Genomic DNA, 19,086 nt, shown 5'->3' with positions numbered 1-19,086 from the left:
ATCTGATGATTGTGATTTCACCTTCGTGACGAGCACTGGCTACTCTTGGATCGTCGATGTGATATTGCGGCCATATGGCTACTCTTGGATCGTCGATGTGATATTGCTGTCGCTCAGAGGAGCAGCTGCAGCTCGCACCGTAAAAGGTTACAATCTGATTGATCGATTCTCTAAGTACATTAAACCAGGTTATGTGTCCAATAGATAACAAATGATATGATACTAAGAATTTTAATACTCTACTTTAAAAAGAATAACCATAACTAAAAAACAATGATTACTGTAGAGAAGAAAAAAATAGACACGCGTCTTAAAAATAGTGTCTTGCAAGCCATTATTCCCTTTATTTCCGGGTATATATATAGGCATAAATGTGCGTTGCTACAAGTTAATTTTTACTAAACATATTTTAGACCACGGAACGATTTTTTTTAGAAGAAAAACACCATTTCAACAAGAAATACATGACACAATAACTTCAAACAAACACAAGAAACTTTGATGCTATAATCCAGAAAAGGTATCGTGTTAGACACTCTAATTAAAGTATGTTTGAGCTATGAAGTTTTAATTTGGATTGCAAATTCAGTCCTTCATCGAACAAAATCTTGGTGCAAACTAGTCAATCTACAAAATCAATAAGTTAACAATATATTTTATTTAATTGAATAAGTATAAATACGATGATGATGCACTTACAAAGACCCAACAATATAGCTCAGCAAAAGGAAAAGCTAGTACTATTCTGCAGGTTATTTTTCCTGAAAATTTTGGTTGTTATCTCGCCGATCAACGCCATAGCTTCTGCATGTGTAGGCACACTCTCCGGTCGACGTTCCAAGCAGCAGCACACGCAATTTCTCCGTCTGAATTCGTGGCAGTACCTTCTCGACAATCACAGCCTTTTTCCTCAAAGAAAGCTGCATTAAAATTGTTCTTTGTGAACTTCTGTTGGGGTGCTTGCTATCACTGAACTTAACAGTCATCTGAATAAGTAAGGAGAAATTGAAATATACAATGAGTTTAGAGAGTACAGATAAAACATAATGGACTCTAAAGTAGAAAGATAGCATTCATCAACCACGGCTAACCTTTTGATGTTGCCGTCGACTGAAGTAAAAAGCCTGCTAGGCCCCAGGCTTATGAATTCAGAGGGCATCAGCAGCGGCCCTGGAGATGGAGAGCAGCCTCTGACAAGCATACGGACAGCCCTGAATCTGGTATGTTGTTCATACCTTCATTGTAGCCGATCCTGAATCTCTGCATGACCACGTTGGAAGCAAGCAAGGACCACTTTCGCCATGCACCATGCCTCTCACTTGCTCTTCTCGCTCAGATCTAGCCTGATCCGTTCATCCTCTCGCCGCCACGGCAGGTGTCTGCTGTCCCCGACACGCCAATGTCCAGCTCCGCCGTCAACTTGGCCACTATCATGCCACCACCTATTGCCGCCGAATTGTAAAAAATGCAAAAATTGGAATATAATTGGTTAATCATTATTATGAGTGAATTCTTTAAATATTTTTACAATTTGCACAATTGATTTAAGGTTAAAGTATAAAAACCATAATTCAATCTAGATGAATAACGGACAAAATATGCTGGAGATGTTCCTTGAATAAACCTTGTGTTTACGTTGTAGTTACAAATTCATGAGCCTTTTTACTCCAACAACATATTATTGCATTTAAGGTTTGATATTCTACATATTTGCGACCCATGGGACTGTATCGTATGTTTAGGAATAATTACTTCATAATATCATAAGTTGAAGTTTACTATCGTGACACATTTGTATTCCAACTCTGTAGAATCGGGACTTCATCTCCTGGTACCCTTTGAAATTTTACTGTAAGAAGTTCCTATAAGCTATAGTTGTTTAGCAACATACTAGAGAAGATCACAAAATATGAGAAGATCAAATAAAACTAACTTATTAATTACCATCGCATCAACCGCTAGATGCACTATTTGTGTGTGTGCGGGGGGAGGCTCCACCGTTGACTGAAGAACTGAAGATGGGCATCATGCATGTTTAGGACCTTCCTAGCGAAGAACGATTTGCTAAAACAGGGCATCAACGTCGTTTGTGGTATTTACATCTAAATGTGGACCGAATTTCTCTTTTCTATATAAATAAAACTAAAATAAGGAAACTTATATGTGGCAAGACTCGCACCATCAGCGTTACATTACTACTCCTTCCGTTCTAATGAATAAGGCTTACACTTTTTTCTTAAAAGTCAAGCTAAGTAAACTTAAATCAAAAGTTCAGTAAAAAATATAAAACTCTTTATTTGTCATAAGAAAATACATTTCATGATGTATCTGCCAATATTAATTTCGTATTGTGCATATGAATAATTTATTGTTAAAAACTTTGCTAAAAAAAATGTATATAACTTGACTTAAAAATAAGTCTTTATAATTGGAATGGAGATATATACCTCCGTTCCAAAATGTAAGCATTTTCAGAAACCTAATTTAACTGTCGAAAAAGGCTTTTTTTTGGAATGGGGTACTAGTATATTAGTTAGACTGATGATCAACGGTACTTCCTCCGGTATAGTCTCATAAGAAAAAATTGACCATCAGTGAATTTTGTACACACACTCATGGGTGTGGGTGTGTTCGCGATCGTCGATTTATTCTTCGAGCTTCATGCTCGCTTTGGTAGATGGAAAGATTTCTTTCTCTCTCCTCCTTTATCTGAATCTCAAAGCTAAATGAACGGTGACAAAAACACCCACGTCCATGTGTGTAAGTACAAAAGTATTTTCGTACAAGGTATATGCTATAAAAATTTGTACCGATATTAAAAATAAGTTTTCATTGGTATAATTTTTTGACATATAAATTATATTTTCTTGACCATATTAATGATTATTAAAAAAACCACGTGCATGCCTACCAGAGGAAGTATGATTATTTTGTGGGTTTACGGATCCTTTTATCACTCAATCAACTCTAGTACAATGGAACTATACAAGGAATTTAGTAACCACATATGGCGAACCTTGATCTAGAGAAGGAAAAGTACAAGCTAAATTATGAACATGCTTATTTGATGTTCTTTGTTCATGAGTAACGGTGACTGGAGTGTGAATGCCGCCTTCCGATGGTCTATCTCTCGCAGAGTAGTAGCTGCATATGTATTTTTCTTTGACTGCCCTTGCTGAATTCCAGACAGTCTGATGCGAGGAGCATCCGATTAACAGAAAGATCACCGCCCAGAGCTAGCCCTTCACGACATGTGGCCTCTAGTTTAGCCGGGTCTGAAATTCCCTGAACAACCAGAACTGAAGCACCCAGAAAAACACCTCGTTCTGTCTCGACAGAACCACAATTATGCCTCTGTTCCCATGTTCGAAAACTGCTGCATCAACATTTATCTTCACATTAGTGCTTGGCGGTGCAATCCATGGACTCGCCGGAGCTGCTATGGGTGTGAGTGACTTGGGCTTTTTTCTTTGAATGCAACATATTCAGTTTAGATGAATAGTTCATAATGAAAAACATAGACAGTCAGTGGGCTTTGAAAAACTTCTTCGTGAATTGCCTTTCTCGTAGCACTCCAAACTGCCCATAACATAATAATTACCTTGATGATGTAGTTGCAAACGATCAGAAACGAGAAAGAAGGAGAGATGAACTCGAGGTAGAGAGAGGCGATGATTTGGTGCTGCGTGCAAACGTGCAGCTTTTCTGTTTCTGTTATTCCTCTTATATGAAAGAGTACACCAAGTCTAACTGAAAACAACTACAAAGCAGGAGAGCGTGGAGTAGTGCGTCGTGCCATCCCACGATGCCTCCGCGATCTCTGCAAATCCTCCGTGACCGAGTGTGCCGTGCCATCCCACGACGCGGTCAAGTAGGAGATCTAACTAATCCTAACTGACAGCTAGAACTAACGCCAACGGCTGACGAACAGGCTCGCATAGCTTGGCTTATTTGCTAAGGACTGTTAACTGACGAAACTGTAAAATCCCCCGTGAACAGGAGGCAGGATTACAACTTCAATTCACCCCCTAATCCTGATCCGACGATTTTACCTCGATTATTCCGAGACGCTGGCGCATCTCGACGAACTTGGCACGAGGCAGTGCCTTGGTGAGAATGTCTCCCAACTGGTCATGGGTCCCAACATGGAGAACATCTACCATTCCCTTCTCCACACATTCACGGATGTAATGATATCGCGTGTCCTCGAATTAGGCTTTCGCCCCGCTATATTAATATAGCACACGACCAAGACAACAGGATCCATGGCTGGGGCAAACAGCACAAGCACGCCCAAAAGAAAACACAAAAGAAAGATAAGAGAAAGTAATGCCGAAAAGGTCGGATCGACGAAAACGGAAATGCCTCGCAACCGCTGCGCCCGCCGGAGAATATCCACCACATTCCTAGCACTTGGAAGCCCCGCATACCAAGCAACACCTTCAAGAAGGGATGCGACGATGACGCCGCTGCTGCCCGGAGTGATCCTAGGGTTTCCCCCGGTACGCGCAAGGACAGGAAGACAGGGCTTCACCCAACGCCCTTCAAGAAGGAAGGGTGGCGCCCGCGGGCGTCACCGCGTCGGTGTCGGTGAGACCGACAGAGATTTCTCCCGACCCTCGTAGTCCCGCCTTGGACGCTCCATCATGCTCCACCACACTCACCGCCCACCACCTTACGCCACCACGGCCTTGCAGGCACCACCGCCGTCTCACCATGACCAACGAACTGGGGTCATCACGAACAAGATGAGCCACCCGGGAGCGAGGGACAAGACGGCAGCCACGCCGGAGGGAACCGCCTCCACCGCCACTGCGGACGCCGACCGGACGCGTCGACCAGATCACACCGGGCCCACCTGGCCCAGCCGAGCCCGAGCGGGCTCGTGAAGATCCAGCCTCCATGCGCAGCGCGCACGCGCCGCGGCAGCGCCATCCCCAACTCCGGCCGCCTCCGTCCGTCACGAGGGCCACCGCCGGGCAAGGAGCCGGCCCGCCCGGACCCGAGATGGAGCCCGCAGGGCCCATCTGGCCGGGGGCAGCGCTGCCCCGAGCCGCCGCGCCGTCCCGTGGCCAAGGGGCCACGCCACCGCCTCGTCGCCACCCGCCGCCGCGCCGCCCGGGAGACGCGCCGCCGCCGCCGGAACCCCGCCGGCCGTGGAGCACCGCCGCCTGCCGCCAGCCCCGCCTGGAGAGGAACGCGCCGGGTAGAGAAGGGCCCCCGCCGCCGGCACCGTCCGGGCTTTGCCCGACGGCTTCCGCCGGCGGCGGCGACGGGGGAGGGCGGAGGAGAGGGAGTGGAGGAGGGTTAGGGTTGGTCGCCCCGGAGTCGCTCGCGGGGGAGCGACCCGAGGGCGGAGGGGGTCAGCCCTCCAGCAATGCACCTCGAAGAAAGAAGACCGCTTGCTTCAATATCGCGTGTCGATGTGCTTTGTGCGGTCGTGGAAGACAGGGTTCTTGCACAATGCAATGGCAGATAAATTGTCCACGTAGAGCTTCATCTTGTCAGGCTCCTTTCCCAAGATCGCTCCCAAAGATCGCTAAGCCAAACCGCCCGGTTGCGCAGCTGGCGCAGCAATGTACTCGGCCTCACAGGAAGATTGGGCAACGACCTTTTGTTTCTGCGAGCCCCATGTGATGATGCTTGATCCGAGGAAGAAAACGATGCCGCTCGTGCTCTTTCGGTCGTCAACATCACCAGCATGGTCACTGTCACTGTATCCAACAAGGTTTGGAGCTGAGCCTGCACTGTAACGACAGCCATACCTGATGGTGCCCTTGAGGTACCTCAGTATCTGCTTCACCAGCGCCCAGTGATGAACTCCTGGAGCCTCCATGAATCTGCTTGCAAAACCCACAGCAAAAGCCAGGTCTGGCCTTGTGTTCACCAGGTAGCGAAGACTCCCGATGATACTGCGGTACTTGGTGGCGTCCACGGCGTCACCCCCATTGTGCTTGCCGATCTTGAGTCGAGTGTCCATGGGCGTGTGACAGAGGTTGCAGTCCTGCATCCCTGCGGCTTCTAGAACCTTCAGCGCATAGCTTGCTTGGCTCAGCGTGATGTGGCCATCCCGCTGTTCCACCTCGATTCCCAAGTAGTAACTTAGGAGCCCGAGGTCGCTCATGCGGAACATGCCATGCATCTGCTCCTTGAACTTGGCAATTTCTTCCGCATCAGAGCCTGTGATGATCAGGTCGTCAACATAGACGCCGATCAGCAGGAAGTTGTCGCAGCCACCACAACGGTACAACGCGTGTTCGAGCGGGCAGCGCTCGAAACCCAAGGACTGGAGGGAGTCGTGGAGCTTGGCGTTCCACGCCCGTGGAGCCTGCCGGAGTCCATACAGAGCCTTGCGCAGCTTGAGAACGTGGCCGGCGTGCTTGGCATCAGCGAACCCGGGCGGCTGTTGCACGTAGACTTCCTCTTCGAGCTCCCCATTGAGGAACGCCGATTTCACGTCCATGTGGTGCACTTGCCATCCGGAGTGCGCTGCAAGGGCAAGCAGTAGTCGCACCGTCTCAAGACGAGCAACAGGGGCGAAGACCTCGTCGAAGTCTACCCCTTGCCGCTGCGCGTAGCCCTTTGCCACCAGCCGTGCCTTGTGCTTGACGATGAGGCCGGCCGGATCCTTTTTGACCTTGAAGACCCATTTGAGCCCAATGGCGCGGTGACCTGTAGGTAGAGTTGTCAGCTCCCAGGTTTGATTGTCGTGGATCGACCGCATCTCCTCCTCCATTGCGCCACGCCATGAAGCGTCCGTCAGTGCGTGCTCCACTGACGCGGGTTCTTCAGCGGCGATGAGGCAGAGGCCACTGGTTTCCCACAGATCGTCTCGATACTTGGTACTCGGGACGATGATCCCATGGCTCGCACGGGTTTGCATCGGATGCTTCAGTGGTGGTGGAGGTGCTTCCTCCTGGAACGAGTGCGGTGGGTGCCCGCTTGGCGCGTCCGTGTCCGCGCCAGAGCGCGGCGAGTGCGCGGACGGCGAGCTCATGTCCGCGACGGAGCGCGGCGAGTGCGCAGACGGCGAGCTCATGTCCACGACAGAGCGCGGCGAGGACGCGCACGGCGTGCTCTGTTCCGCCGTTCCTGGAGAGCTTGCTGCAGGAGAGCTTGGATCCGGGGTCGCCGATGTCCTTGAGGCTTGGTCATCATTGTAGATCACCGTGAACCTTTCTCCCAGGTCGACGCTGGAGTCAGTTGTCCACTTCCATGGCCGCTCCTCTTCGAAGATGACATCGCGCGTGACGCGCAGCTTCTTCGTCGCTGGGTCAAAGACACGATAGGCCTTCGACCCTTCCTCATAGCCTATGAAGACCATCGGAGTGGATCTGTCGGAGAGCTTGGAGACTCCTGGCCCCACGTTCTTGACATGGGCGACGCAGCCGAAAGTGCGCAGGTATGACACATTCGGCTTGCGCCCTCTCCAGGCCTCGTATGGCGTCCTCCCGGCGAGAGCACGCGTGGGCGAGCGGTTCAGAATGTGCACCGCCGTGCGCACAGCCTCTCCCCAGAACACGGCTGGCATGGACATGCTTTTCAGCAGGCTCCGGGCCATCTCGACGACGGTCTGGTTGCGCCTCTCCATGAAGGAGATATGCCCTAGAGGCAATAATAAAGTAGTTATTATTTATATCTTTATGTTTATGATAAATGTTTATATATCATGCTATAATTGTATTAACCGAAACATTAGTACATGTGTGATATGTAGACAACAAGAAGTCCCTAGTATGCCTCTTAAACTAGCTTGTTGATTAATGGATGATTAGTTTCATAATCATGAACATTGGATGTTATTAATAACAAGGTTATATCATTATATGAATGATGTAATGGACACACCCAATTAAGCGTAGCATAAGATCTCGTCATTAAGTTATTTGCTATAAGCTTTCGATACATAGTTACCTAGTCCTTATGACCATGAGATCATGTAAATCACTTATACCGGAAAGGTACTTTGATTACACCAAACACCACTGCGTAAATGGGTGGCTATAAAGGTGGGATTAAGTATCCGGAAAGTATGAGTTGAGGCATATGGATCAACAGTGGGATTTGTCCATCCCGATGACGGATAAATATACTCTGGGCCCTCTCGGTGGAATGTCGTCTAATGTCTTGCAAGCATATGAATGAGTTCATAAGAGACCACATACCACGGTACGAGTAAAGAGTACTTGTCAGGAGACGATGTTGAACAAGGTATAGAGTGATACCGAAGATCAAACCTCGGACAAGTAAAATATCGCGTGACAAAGGGAATTGGTATTATATGTAAATGGTTCATTCGATCACTAAAGTCATCGTTGAATATGTGGGAGCCATTATGGATCTCCAGATCCCGCTATTGGTTATTGGTCGGAGTGAGTACTCAACCATGTCCGCATAGTTCACGAACCGTAGGGTGACACACTTAAAGTTGGATGTTGAAATGGTAGTACTTGAATATGGAATGGAGTTCGAATATTTGTTCGGAGTCCCGGATGAGATCCCGGACATCACGAGGAGTTCCGGAATGGTCCGGAGAATAAGATTCATATATAGGATGTCATTTTATGTGAAATAAAATGCCGCGGAAGGTTCTATGGAAGGTTCTAGAAGGTTCTAGAAAAGTCCGGAAGAAACCACCAAGGAAGGTGGAGTCCACATGGGACTCCACCTCCATGGCCGGCCAACCCTAGTGGGGGAGGAGTCCCAAGTGGACTCCCCTTAGGGGCCGGCCACCCCCATATGGGAGGTGGAACTCCCACCTCTAGTGGGAGTCCTAGCTTGGCTAGGTTTCCCCTCCATATGGAAGGTTTTTGGTTCGGGTCTTATTCGAAGACTTGGAGACCAACTCTTGGGGATCCACCTATATAATGAGGGGCCAAGGGAGGGGGCCGGCCACCCCAAGACCACAAGCTGGCCGCCCCCCTTGAAGTGGCCGGCCACCCCCTCCCAAACCCTAGCCGCCCCCCTCTCCTCCATATCTCCCGCGTAGCTTAGCGAAGCTCCGCCGGACTTCTCCACCGCCACCGACACCACGCCGTCGTGCTGTCGGATTCAAGAGGAGCTACTACTTCCGCTGCCCGCTGGAACGGGGAGGTGGACGTCGTCTTCATCAACAACCGAACGTGTGACCGAGTACGGAGGTGCTGCCCGTTCGTGGCGCCGGAACCGATCGTGATCAAGATCTTCTACGCGCTTTTGCAAACGGCAAGTGAACGTCTACCGCAGCAACAAGAGCCTCCTCTTGTAGGCTTTGGAATCTCTTCAAGGGTGAGACTCGATACCCCCTCGTTGCTACCGTCTTCTAGATTGCATCTTGGCTTGGATTGCGTGTTCGCGGTAGGAAAATTTTTGTTTTCTATGCAACGTTATCCTACACTCCACTACTCCATTTTGTTGCGGCGAATATGGGGCGGTGGTGAAGTGCTTGATGCCGTGCTCGTCGCAGAACGCGGTGAACTCGTTGGAGTTGAATTCACCACCACGATCGGTTCGAAGTGCGGCGAGGCGCAGACCTGACTCGGTTTCAGCGAGTCCCTTGATGCGCTTGATGAAGCGCAGGGCGTCGTCCTTGGTGTGGATCGTCTGAACCCACATGTACCTGCTGTGGTCGTCGACGATTAGTAGGAAGTACCTGTTGCCGCCGAGGGTCGCAGGGGTGATTGGCCCGCAGAGGTCACCGTGGACAAGCTCCAGCCCGCGCTGAGCGCGGTACGGCGACACTCGCGGGAATGGGGTCCTGTGCTGCTTGCCGATGACGCAGCCCTCGCAGAACTGCTCCACGCGAGAGATGGCTGGCATGCCGTCGACCATGTTCTTGGCACCCAGCTCGTACATGGCACGGAAGTGGAGGTGGCCGTAGCGTGCATGCCACCTCCATGCCATGTCGCCCGCCTTCGCTAGTAGGCACACTGGCGTGGCCTTGTGCAGCGCGACGGAGTAGAGGCGGTTGCGCATCCTTGGCGCGCGAGCAAGGAGCTGGCGACTCTGGTCGTAGACGCACATGGCTCCGTCCTCGATCACCGTCTTGTACTCGATCTCGTCCAGTTGTCCCAAACTGACGATGTTGGTGCGGAGGCGCGGTATCAGGTACACGTCGCTCGGCACGCGGTGCTCGTCGTTTCTGCAGGTGAACATGACCGAGCCCCTGCCGGTGATCTCAACACGTGAGCCGTCGCCGAAACGAACCATACCTTGGACGGAGTAGTCGATCGTCGACAGCAGACGCTCGCAGCCAGTCATGTGGTTACTCGCGCCGGAGTCCAGATACCACAGCTCGTCGTCCGTGGGCACCGGCACGATGCGCTCCTCATTGAGGAACACGTGCTGCACCCCGGAGTGGTCGATGGCGTGCATCGGCTCGATGTCGATCGCCGTCACTGCGGCCAGCATCAGTGCCGCTGCTGGTTCTTCCTCGGGCTCGGCCTGCGATAGATTCAGCGTCTGGAGCTTTTCCCTGTCGCGTTTGGCCTTCCGACACTCCTTTGCGAAGTGCCCTTCGATGCCGCAGTAGTGACACGCGCCCTTCTTTCGGTCGCCTGAGCCACCACCGCCGCTCGACGATGGCTTGTCGCCACCGTGTGGCTTCTTCTTGCCGCGAGGTTTCCCTTTCTTGTCACCGGGGTTTTTGTTGCCGCCCGCGCCGTTGCTGCGCTGGCGTTGGCGTTCCGCCCACTCCTCCTCCGTGAGGAGCAGGCGCCCCCCGGTGGTCGCTGCGGGATCGTCCTCGTCGTCGCGCTCCTCGCAGACGATGAGGCGCCCCACGAGCTCCTCGAGCGGCATCTGCTTGAGGTCGAGAAGCGACTCGATGGAGGCTGCCATCTGCTTGTACATGCGCGGCACGAGGCGCAGCAGCTTGGTCACCTGCTTGTACTCAGTGACCGGGTCGCCGAGGAGCTCGAGATCGTTTGCGATGGCCGCCATGCGCATGGCAAACGTCTCGACGTTCTCACCGGGCTTGAACGCGAGTCTGTCGAACTCGCCGTGGCGCGTCTGCGCCTTTGCCTCCCGGACGCGCTCGGTGCCCAGGCGCATGGTCTTTAGCGTGTCCCATGCCGCTTTCGCCGTGTCCTTGACGGCGAGTGTGCGCAGGAGCTCCGGAGGCACTCCGCGAAGTATCGCAGCGATGGCACGCCGATCGTCGCGTGGGTCACCGACGCCGGTGACCACCACGTCCCACACGCCTGCAACCTGCAACTGTACCTTCATCAGTAGCGCCCACTCCACGTAGTTCGTGCGCGTCAGCGGTGGGACGTGCCCGCCGCCGTCGCTCTCGCGGATGACCCGCTCGACCACCACCGTGTCACCCCCGTCGGCCGTGAGCCGTGCCATCGGCAAAGGGGTGAGTTGGGCTTTGGGTGTGCCGGATGCTTCCGCTGCCTTCTTCTTCTTATCGTCCTCGTCGCCTGATGACATCGCTGGTCAGATCGAACGCCTGACGCTCTGATACCACTTGTAGTTGCAAACGATCAGAAACGAGAAAGAAGGAGAGATGAACTCGAGGTAGAGAGAGGCGATGATTTGGTGCTGCGTGCAAACGTGCAGCTTTTCTGTTTCTGTTATTCCTCTTATATGAAAGAGTACACCAAGTCTAACTGAAAACAACTACAAAGCAGGAGAGCGTGGAGTAGTGCGTCGTGCCATCCCACGATGCCTCCGCGATCTCTGCAAATCCTCCGTGACCGAGTGTGCCGTGCCATCCCACGACGCGGTCAAGTAGGATATCTAACTAATCCTAACTGACAGCTAGAACTAACGCCAACGGCTGACGAACAGGCTCGCACAGCTTGGCTTATTTGCTAAGGACTGTTAACTGACGAAACTGTAAAATCCCCCGTGAACAGGAGGCAGGATTACAACTTCAGATGAAACTATCATGCGGTAAAAATAACCATCAAGAAAAATAACTAATCCTTGGCGTTGCTGGTTTATACTGGTATGCTGGGTTACCTCTTCATCATTGAGAGACCAGAGGCATCTTGACATGCTGTGTTTCCATTCATCTGTCGTTGCGACGCAAAAAGGGCATCTAGGCGTTGTGGCCATGCTCTGATGGTGACAAACTGATCTTGTTGGAATTGACTAATGTGCTAGTCTCTATAAAAGTTCTCTGATCTTGCTTGGTACCTTTGTCTTCCATATTGTTGTCCACGCTTTCTGCTGGGTACTCGATGAAAAACAAGCTGGGCAGTCTGCCAACTAATCTTCTCTAGTTTTCTTGATCGTCACAAGTTTGATGTTCGTTGCGCTTAATATAATTTCTATTGGTCAAATTGATGCACAAAATCGTAATTGACTACTCTTTGTTCAGGCTGTGTCAGCCCGCCATAGCTTCCAATGGGCCAAACGGCCCAGATACTCTCAAGTCCTAATGATCATGGACTGGGCCTTTTGATATTTTACCGTGCGCTCAGCAGGCCCTCTATTAGCAGTTACCCACAGAAACGCAAAGGCTACACTTCCCTTGACAAATCACATGCACACAGTGTACTGCAGCTCGCCAGCTACGGTCGGCCATTGTTTTTGTTTAGAACTGAAGAGATTGAGAGAATCAAGTGTCATTCATTGATCAAAGAGATGGGGTATATATACCCATTGTACAGACGCACATAGCGTAAGATTTACAAGCGCCTGTTCGGTGGACTTAGCGTTTGGCCAACGCCGTTATTCTAACTGCTAATAGTTAGCCTAATAAGAAAGCTAACTTACTACTTAGCCTAGATGTAAAGCTAACTATTCTTAACACTCCCCCTTGGACAACGCTATCCTATGTTGATTTCATCATGTTGAAATTCTTCATATATACTTGAGTGCTAGAAAGTCCATGTATGATCTTGACAGTTCTTGATCTTGATATCTTTAGAATCTCTCCTCCAAAAACCCTGTGGGAAAAATATGAGGAGAGTAGTATTTGATATGTTGTTAAAACTCCTTTAAACCCTATGGGAAAAATAAGGAGAAAATGATACAACATATAAATATTATTATCTCCATGATAACTCATATGAGAAAAACCTTGATAAGGAAAAATCTCATTAGTGAGTTTAGAGATCAATAATATGCCTTATATACTTCCCTTAAAAACCCCAATGGGAAAAATAGGAGGTACGACATATATCTTGTGTAAATAGTGCAAAGAGTGCAATATGATGTGCCACTGAAAACTCCTTTAAAACCCAATGGGAAAAATGTAAGGAGAAAGCGATGTGACATATCTAAACACTTGTATTTATATCGTCTCATTAAAAACCTTTTATGAGAAACCATTAGGAAAAACTCATTAAGGGAAAAAGAGTACAATATATATGATCTGATGATCATCAATGGGTTATAAGTTGGGAGTTTACTCCCCCTGGAATGTGCAAATATTAAAGTTGTCAAATACCAACTCCACGTGAAGTCGATAAAGACACTATGAAGAAATCTGTTAGATTTTCATGAGATATATTCACAAATTGTTTATCCCTACTTAGGAAAATATTATTTGATGAGAAAATTTCTTTGCAATATTGCTCTGTATATAACCCGTATGCATTTAAGCAATACAAGTGGTATTATCTAGATAGATAATGGTAGGTGATTCTGTTGAATCTTAACCACATTATCTTGAACGTGGTCAATCATTATATGAAGCCATTATAGTCTATTTTGTAGACTTACTTTAGAAGGCTCCTTCTAGTTGAATTCAGTCTATGGTATGGCTTATTTTGGGATCGGGTAATTATAGCCAATGTAGATTACACAATGGTCAAATCTTGATGTTCCAAAGGGAATTAATCAAGATCGTTTGTGCCTCACTTTAAAAAAGTTGACAACAAAACATTCTTATTCAGGATGTAGTTTGTACTGAGATATGGAACAAGAGGTTCGATATCACTTCGTCACTACTACCATGTATGAATGAATTTGTATCCCTGTTAGGGATAGTGTGACCATATGTATCTGTGATTTGATTTATCCATATTTAATTTCTCCAAATTTTATGGACAATGTAAAGACTGATAGATATGTATTCCGAAGGAATATACTCAAGTTATAAACTTGGTTAATAGTTGGTTCAATCCAAATCTCCGTCTTGATATGATTGCAAGTACCTTTCATGTATATTATAAACTTTGATGATAAAAGCATTGATATATACAAAGGTCATGTAGAATCCAATTAGGGATTTTGTTTATGACTACATATAAGCAATCATCATTGTACGAGTAATCCTTTATAAGAAGGAGCTCTTATAGTCAATTGTACCACACAATTTGTGTTTGATTATTTTCAGTCATAGAGTGACTTTTGTATTATTACACATATGTTGCGATTTAATTTTGGATTTGGATTTATAAGTCTTAAGGACTTTAATATAGATATCCAAATTGAGTGACCCATATGATTATGTAATCACTACATCCATCAGCCGCATGGATAGTTTATTATAACTGCCAATAGTATTAGTATCGAAACATAATTCCACTTATACCAATAGGGTATGTTACATCATATATAATTGATGTTGGGTCTCTGCGTGAACCCTTGTGCTACAAGCCTCACTTTTTCACCACCTCATTGTTTTTTTTGTTGTTAACAAAAAGTCGTTTGTCTTCCAGAGGGAAGGTGCTTATGAGGAGTAGGTATTTCGATGTAAATACCTCTCTTGTTGAGCGAGTGCTATTCTTATTCAATTGCCTCCTTCTAGTTGAACCAACATATGAGTGCATTAGGCACTCTGCCATGGACTTTGGTTCAGGGCCCTAAAGGTTTTAGCAATTTTAAGAATAAATATTTGTCGACAAAATATAGTCTTTGTTGTATGATTCTGTTGAATCAATAATATTTGTGGAAAAATGGTTAAATATTTGAACTCCTCGTGATTTCCCATAACAATGGAGTCAAGGTGTTTCGATGTCCCAACACTTAAAATTATGTGCACATTTGTGCTGGGTTTGGATGATGAGCATCCACTATGTGTTATTCAACTTGAGGTTGAACTACATTTACTTGTTGAGGATATAATTTCCTCTATTCCGCGGAAGCATGTGAGAATTTATATCTCATGTGGCCAATTTTCTCCCCCTTTTGCTCTCATTTTGGAGGAAAGTGGTTACATTAGGGACTTTCACTCTTTTGGCACATTGGTTGCATGCATAATATGATTTTGTGACATTTTTGTCACGAGTAAATGTATGTGGCAGATTTGCAATGTGTTGCAAATTTATGACTGAACTTATCGTTCAGATTTTCAAGTACGTGAATATAAGGACTGAAAATCTATGACATTTATTGTTTATTTATCGGCATTCTTTGTGGTACTAATCTCCCCCTAATGCCGAAAAATGTCTTTCTTGCAAATGCAATCAACGTATGGGTTATCAATAACTCCCTTGTTAGGATCTTGAGGTATTTGACGGATATTAGAAAATTATACCTTAGTTATTTATCACATAGATCCCAAATTTATGTGAGGGCCCATGATATACGTTGGGGTGGTGATATCGGTATATAACCGAATTATCGCAGATGAGAAATACTTTTTTTTTTCACGTACTTACTGCAAGGGGAAGCAGTATGATAAGCAACTGTTGTGATCTGGCGTGATCTACGGTTTGTAAGCCCGCATGTGTCCAACAATATGTTGGTGTATTAAAATTCTGTCTAAGTGGTCATTTAATTAGTTTGATTATTTTAATAAAGAATTAAATTACACCATTCTGGGTATGTACAAGAGGTACTCAGTAAAATCATAAATGCTCATGAAAGTGATACTCAAATTGGTTAAACCAATATGTTATGATAATTTTCTCTTAATTTGATAACTTGAGCATAAATTAGTAAAATCATGGGTTTGTGGAGATTAGAGACTCACATAAGACCATCAATTAGATGTACTTACGGATACCATGAAATACTTATATGACCCAAACAGTGGTTGAACAGTCCACATGTATCTTCTTGAATGAGTTCAAGAAATTTGAGTAGCTACATTCTAGTTTTAAGGTGAGAGACCCTTAAGAAAAAGTCGTATGGCACATGAGGTGCGCGTAGAATCTGGTGGACTTGAGAACTTTGGAACTTTAAGTTGTGACCAACAGAATTTTCAATAATTTGTCGCATTATCCCAACAATGGGTGAATAAGGTGATTATGCCAAATCTTAAATTCATCAAGATTTGATTTTTTATGCGACAAAGTTTAGTATGAATTTAGTTCATACATAAAAATGTCATGTATGAGAAACATGATATTAATGGACAACATACCACAGTTAGTAGTTTGTTTATAGGCTAAATGATATATTGGGATATATTGGGATAGTCAAGAGACAAAATGAAGTCCCAAAAGTGTATTGGGAATCTTATCCCACAAGAAAAACGATATTGTGAAGGAGTATATCTCCTACCAGAGAGGAATTATGTTATCTTTCTGATGAAGATTATAAGTCCAATCCGCATCCAGGTTATTTTCTGTTACACTCACATTACTCAATGAATTTGTAGGATAATGCATCCAGATGCTAGGGAACACTTTATGTACAATGATTCATACAATAATATTTTTGATAAACTTGGTAATTATCTTATCCCTTTTACCATGTCTACTGTGATTTTGTTTGTCATTTTACCTCCACTTTACATTGATTTCTCATGGTTCTTTTTGGGACCATTGAGATTCTTAGTATTTTGAGTACTAATATGAATTTCAGGTATTGGTATATCACCCGTAGGGTGTATCACATGAATCTTCATATGAAGATATGATATATTATTATCCTGAAATAAATATGATAATTTATTGTATTATCATCAAACAAAATGTAAAGTGATTTCGAGGCTTTGAATCACATCTTCATATCGACTCTGTGATCAACAAATATCAACTTGGAGTTGAATATGTAGACACCAGAAACAAAAAAAAACTACAATGTACTAGAAGTACTCAAAAGTGTTTGAGAAACTATTAACATTGTGTTTATACATCATACATCTCCTTGATGGAGATTTACGAAGAAATCGATATGTATCCGATTTCTCTCATGCAATGTGAGTTCAGTGATCTCCACTAATGTAAATGCTAGGCATGTCCAAGAGATGATCATGCTACTCATTTACTGTGATATATTAATGGTCAATTTGTTAATGACCATTGGTAGACATTTAATGTTGATACATCAAATAATACTTCTATCTATGATTTGGGCTTCATTTCCAAAGTGATGGGTGATGTTACATTATATATATACTTTTAACATTGGTTATTCGTGGTGAATATTATTATTACCACATGATGTAGAAATTTTAATAGTTTATGATAAATTTCTATTTATCATGGACTATCTTGATAGAAATTGTATCCCTAAAGATTCCACATCTTACCAACATAATAGAAGCATGCATTAATCATGCATCATTTTTTTTACTATAATGGTAAAGTTTATTTTGGTAAACAACAAATATGTTCTAGAGGAACTATTTGAATATTAAGCTGATGCTTTTATGCCATATATATGTGTGTGAATAGATCTCAAATTCTAAGTTAACACGTAGTTAAACTCCATATTTATGGAGTAGATCTCTCGGTAGTAGGAAACATATTCTGATACTACGTCAGTAGACGCCTTATCATATTACCTTGTGTTATACTTTGACAATATATTGGAAATAGCACTTAGGAGATAATTTATTGTCAAAATGACAAATAAGTACATCTCTTGGTAATGGAAAATCCGCAACTTTCACATTTCACAGAAGATGTCATTCTATTGTGATTCCCAAATAAAATTTAAGATCGTCACATATTGTATTGGAAATTTTATCTCAAATTTCAATGAGAGATTTGCAAGATTTTTTTTTATATATATATAAAAAAAAACACCTGCAAACTTTTTACCAGGAATTGCATGTTATAATGTATGTAGAAAATATGTAACATTCATCAAATCAAAGAAATAAGGCCTTTTATGGCACGAATTGTGAGCCTGATGGCGTGGGCATAGATTTAAATGTAGTTACATGGCTTAAAACAAAGCAGCATGAAAAAAAAATCTGAGGACTAACAAGTAAAGCATGTTAAGCCCAAGGCCCTAACAGTGAAAACAGTGTCTATGCTTGTAATATAAATTGATCAAGGGACTAAAGTGCAACAAACAGAAGAGATAAGGTTTCTTATCCTTGTATCCTATGCGTGGTAGTAGCAGGAATCAATCGATTTGTTCACATCAATACTACATGGAGACAACGCCGCTGTGAGTCGCGCCTGAAGCCGGAAGGAGTCCGGTTGATGGTCATCGGCGCACACCGCGAGGAGCAGCGTCGGAGACGAGGGCCGCCGCGCGTGCTTAGCACGTCTCCTCGTCGTGGCTGGGAGACATCCTCCGGGGTCCGGGCAGAGCATGGGTTCGGCTCTCCGCTAGGACGCGCCCAGAGGAGTCGAGCCGGTTGTCGCCTTAGGTGGCCGCATCGGCGGCCCCGTTGTCGAAACGAGCGCGTCGCGCGTCGGAGGAAGCTGCTACGCGTGCCGGCCGTGGGCCGTCACCGCCACCGCCGTTCATGGAACGGCCGCGCCCCGGTACTCATTGCGCATGCCGGGGGGCGCCGTGCAGGCCGTTCTTCGCGCCGCAGGGAGGAGCCGCGCCGAAGAGGCCGTGGCTGCGTCGGGGCTGAGGACCTCCGTCGGGAGCGGTCTGGCCATGCGTCCCGCCGGAGAGTCTGTGCTAGTGCCGCCGGGCCGTCGAGCCGTGCTGCTCTTCTTCTCTTCTCCCTTTTTCTTCTGTTCTTTTCTTGGCCTGATGCTCTCAGCAGAGACAAAGTGCTGATAACGTGTTTAGAACTGAAGAGATTGAGAGAATCAAGTGTCATTCATTGATCAAAGAGATGGGGTATATATACCCATTGTACAGACGCACATAGCGTAAGATTTACAAGCGCCTGTTCGGTGGACTTAGCGTTTGGCCAACGCCGTTATTCTACGAATCCCCTCCCTAGCAATCGATTGCTCGAGCAATCACTTTTTTAAGCGCGGAAGCGCTCGCGGAGCGAGTCAATTCCCTTTTTGTCACATAGTGTTTTAATTGCGTTCACACGTGTTCACACTAACAGCTTGT

Source organism: Lolium perenne, chromosome 1 (genome assembly GCF_019359855.2).
Source record: "Lolium perenne isolate Kyuss_39 chromosome 1, Kyuss_2.0, whole genome shotgun sequence".
Classification (NCBI taxonomy): Eukaryota; Viridiplantae; Streptophyta; class Magnoliopsida; order Poales; family Poaceae; genus Lolium; species Lolium perenne.
This window is presented reverse-complemented; position numbering follows the sequence as displayed.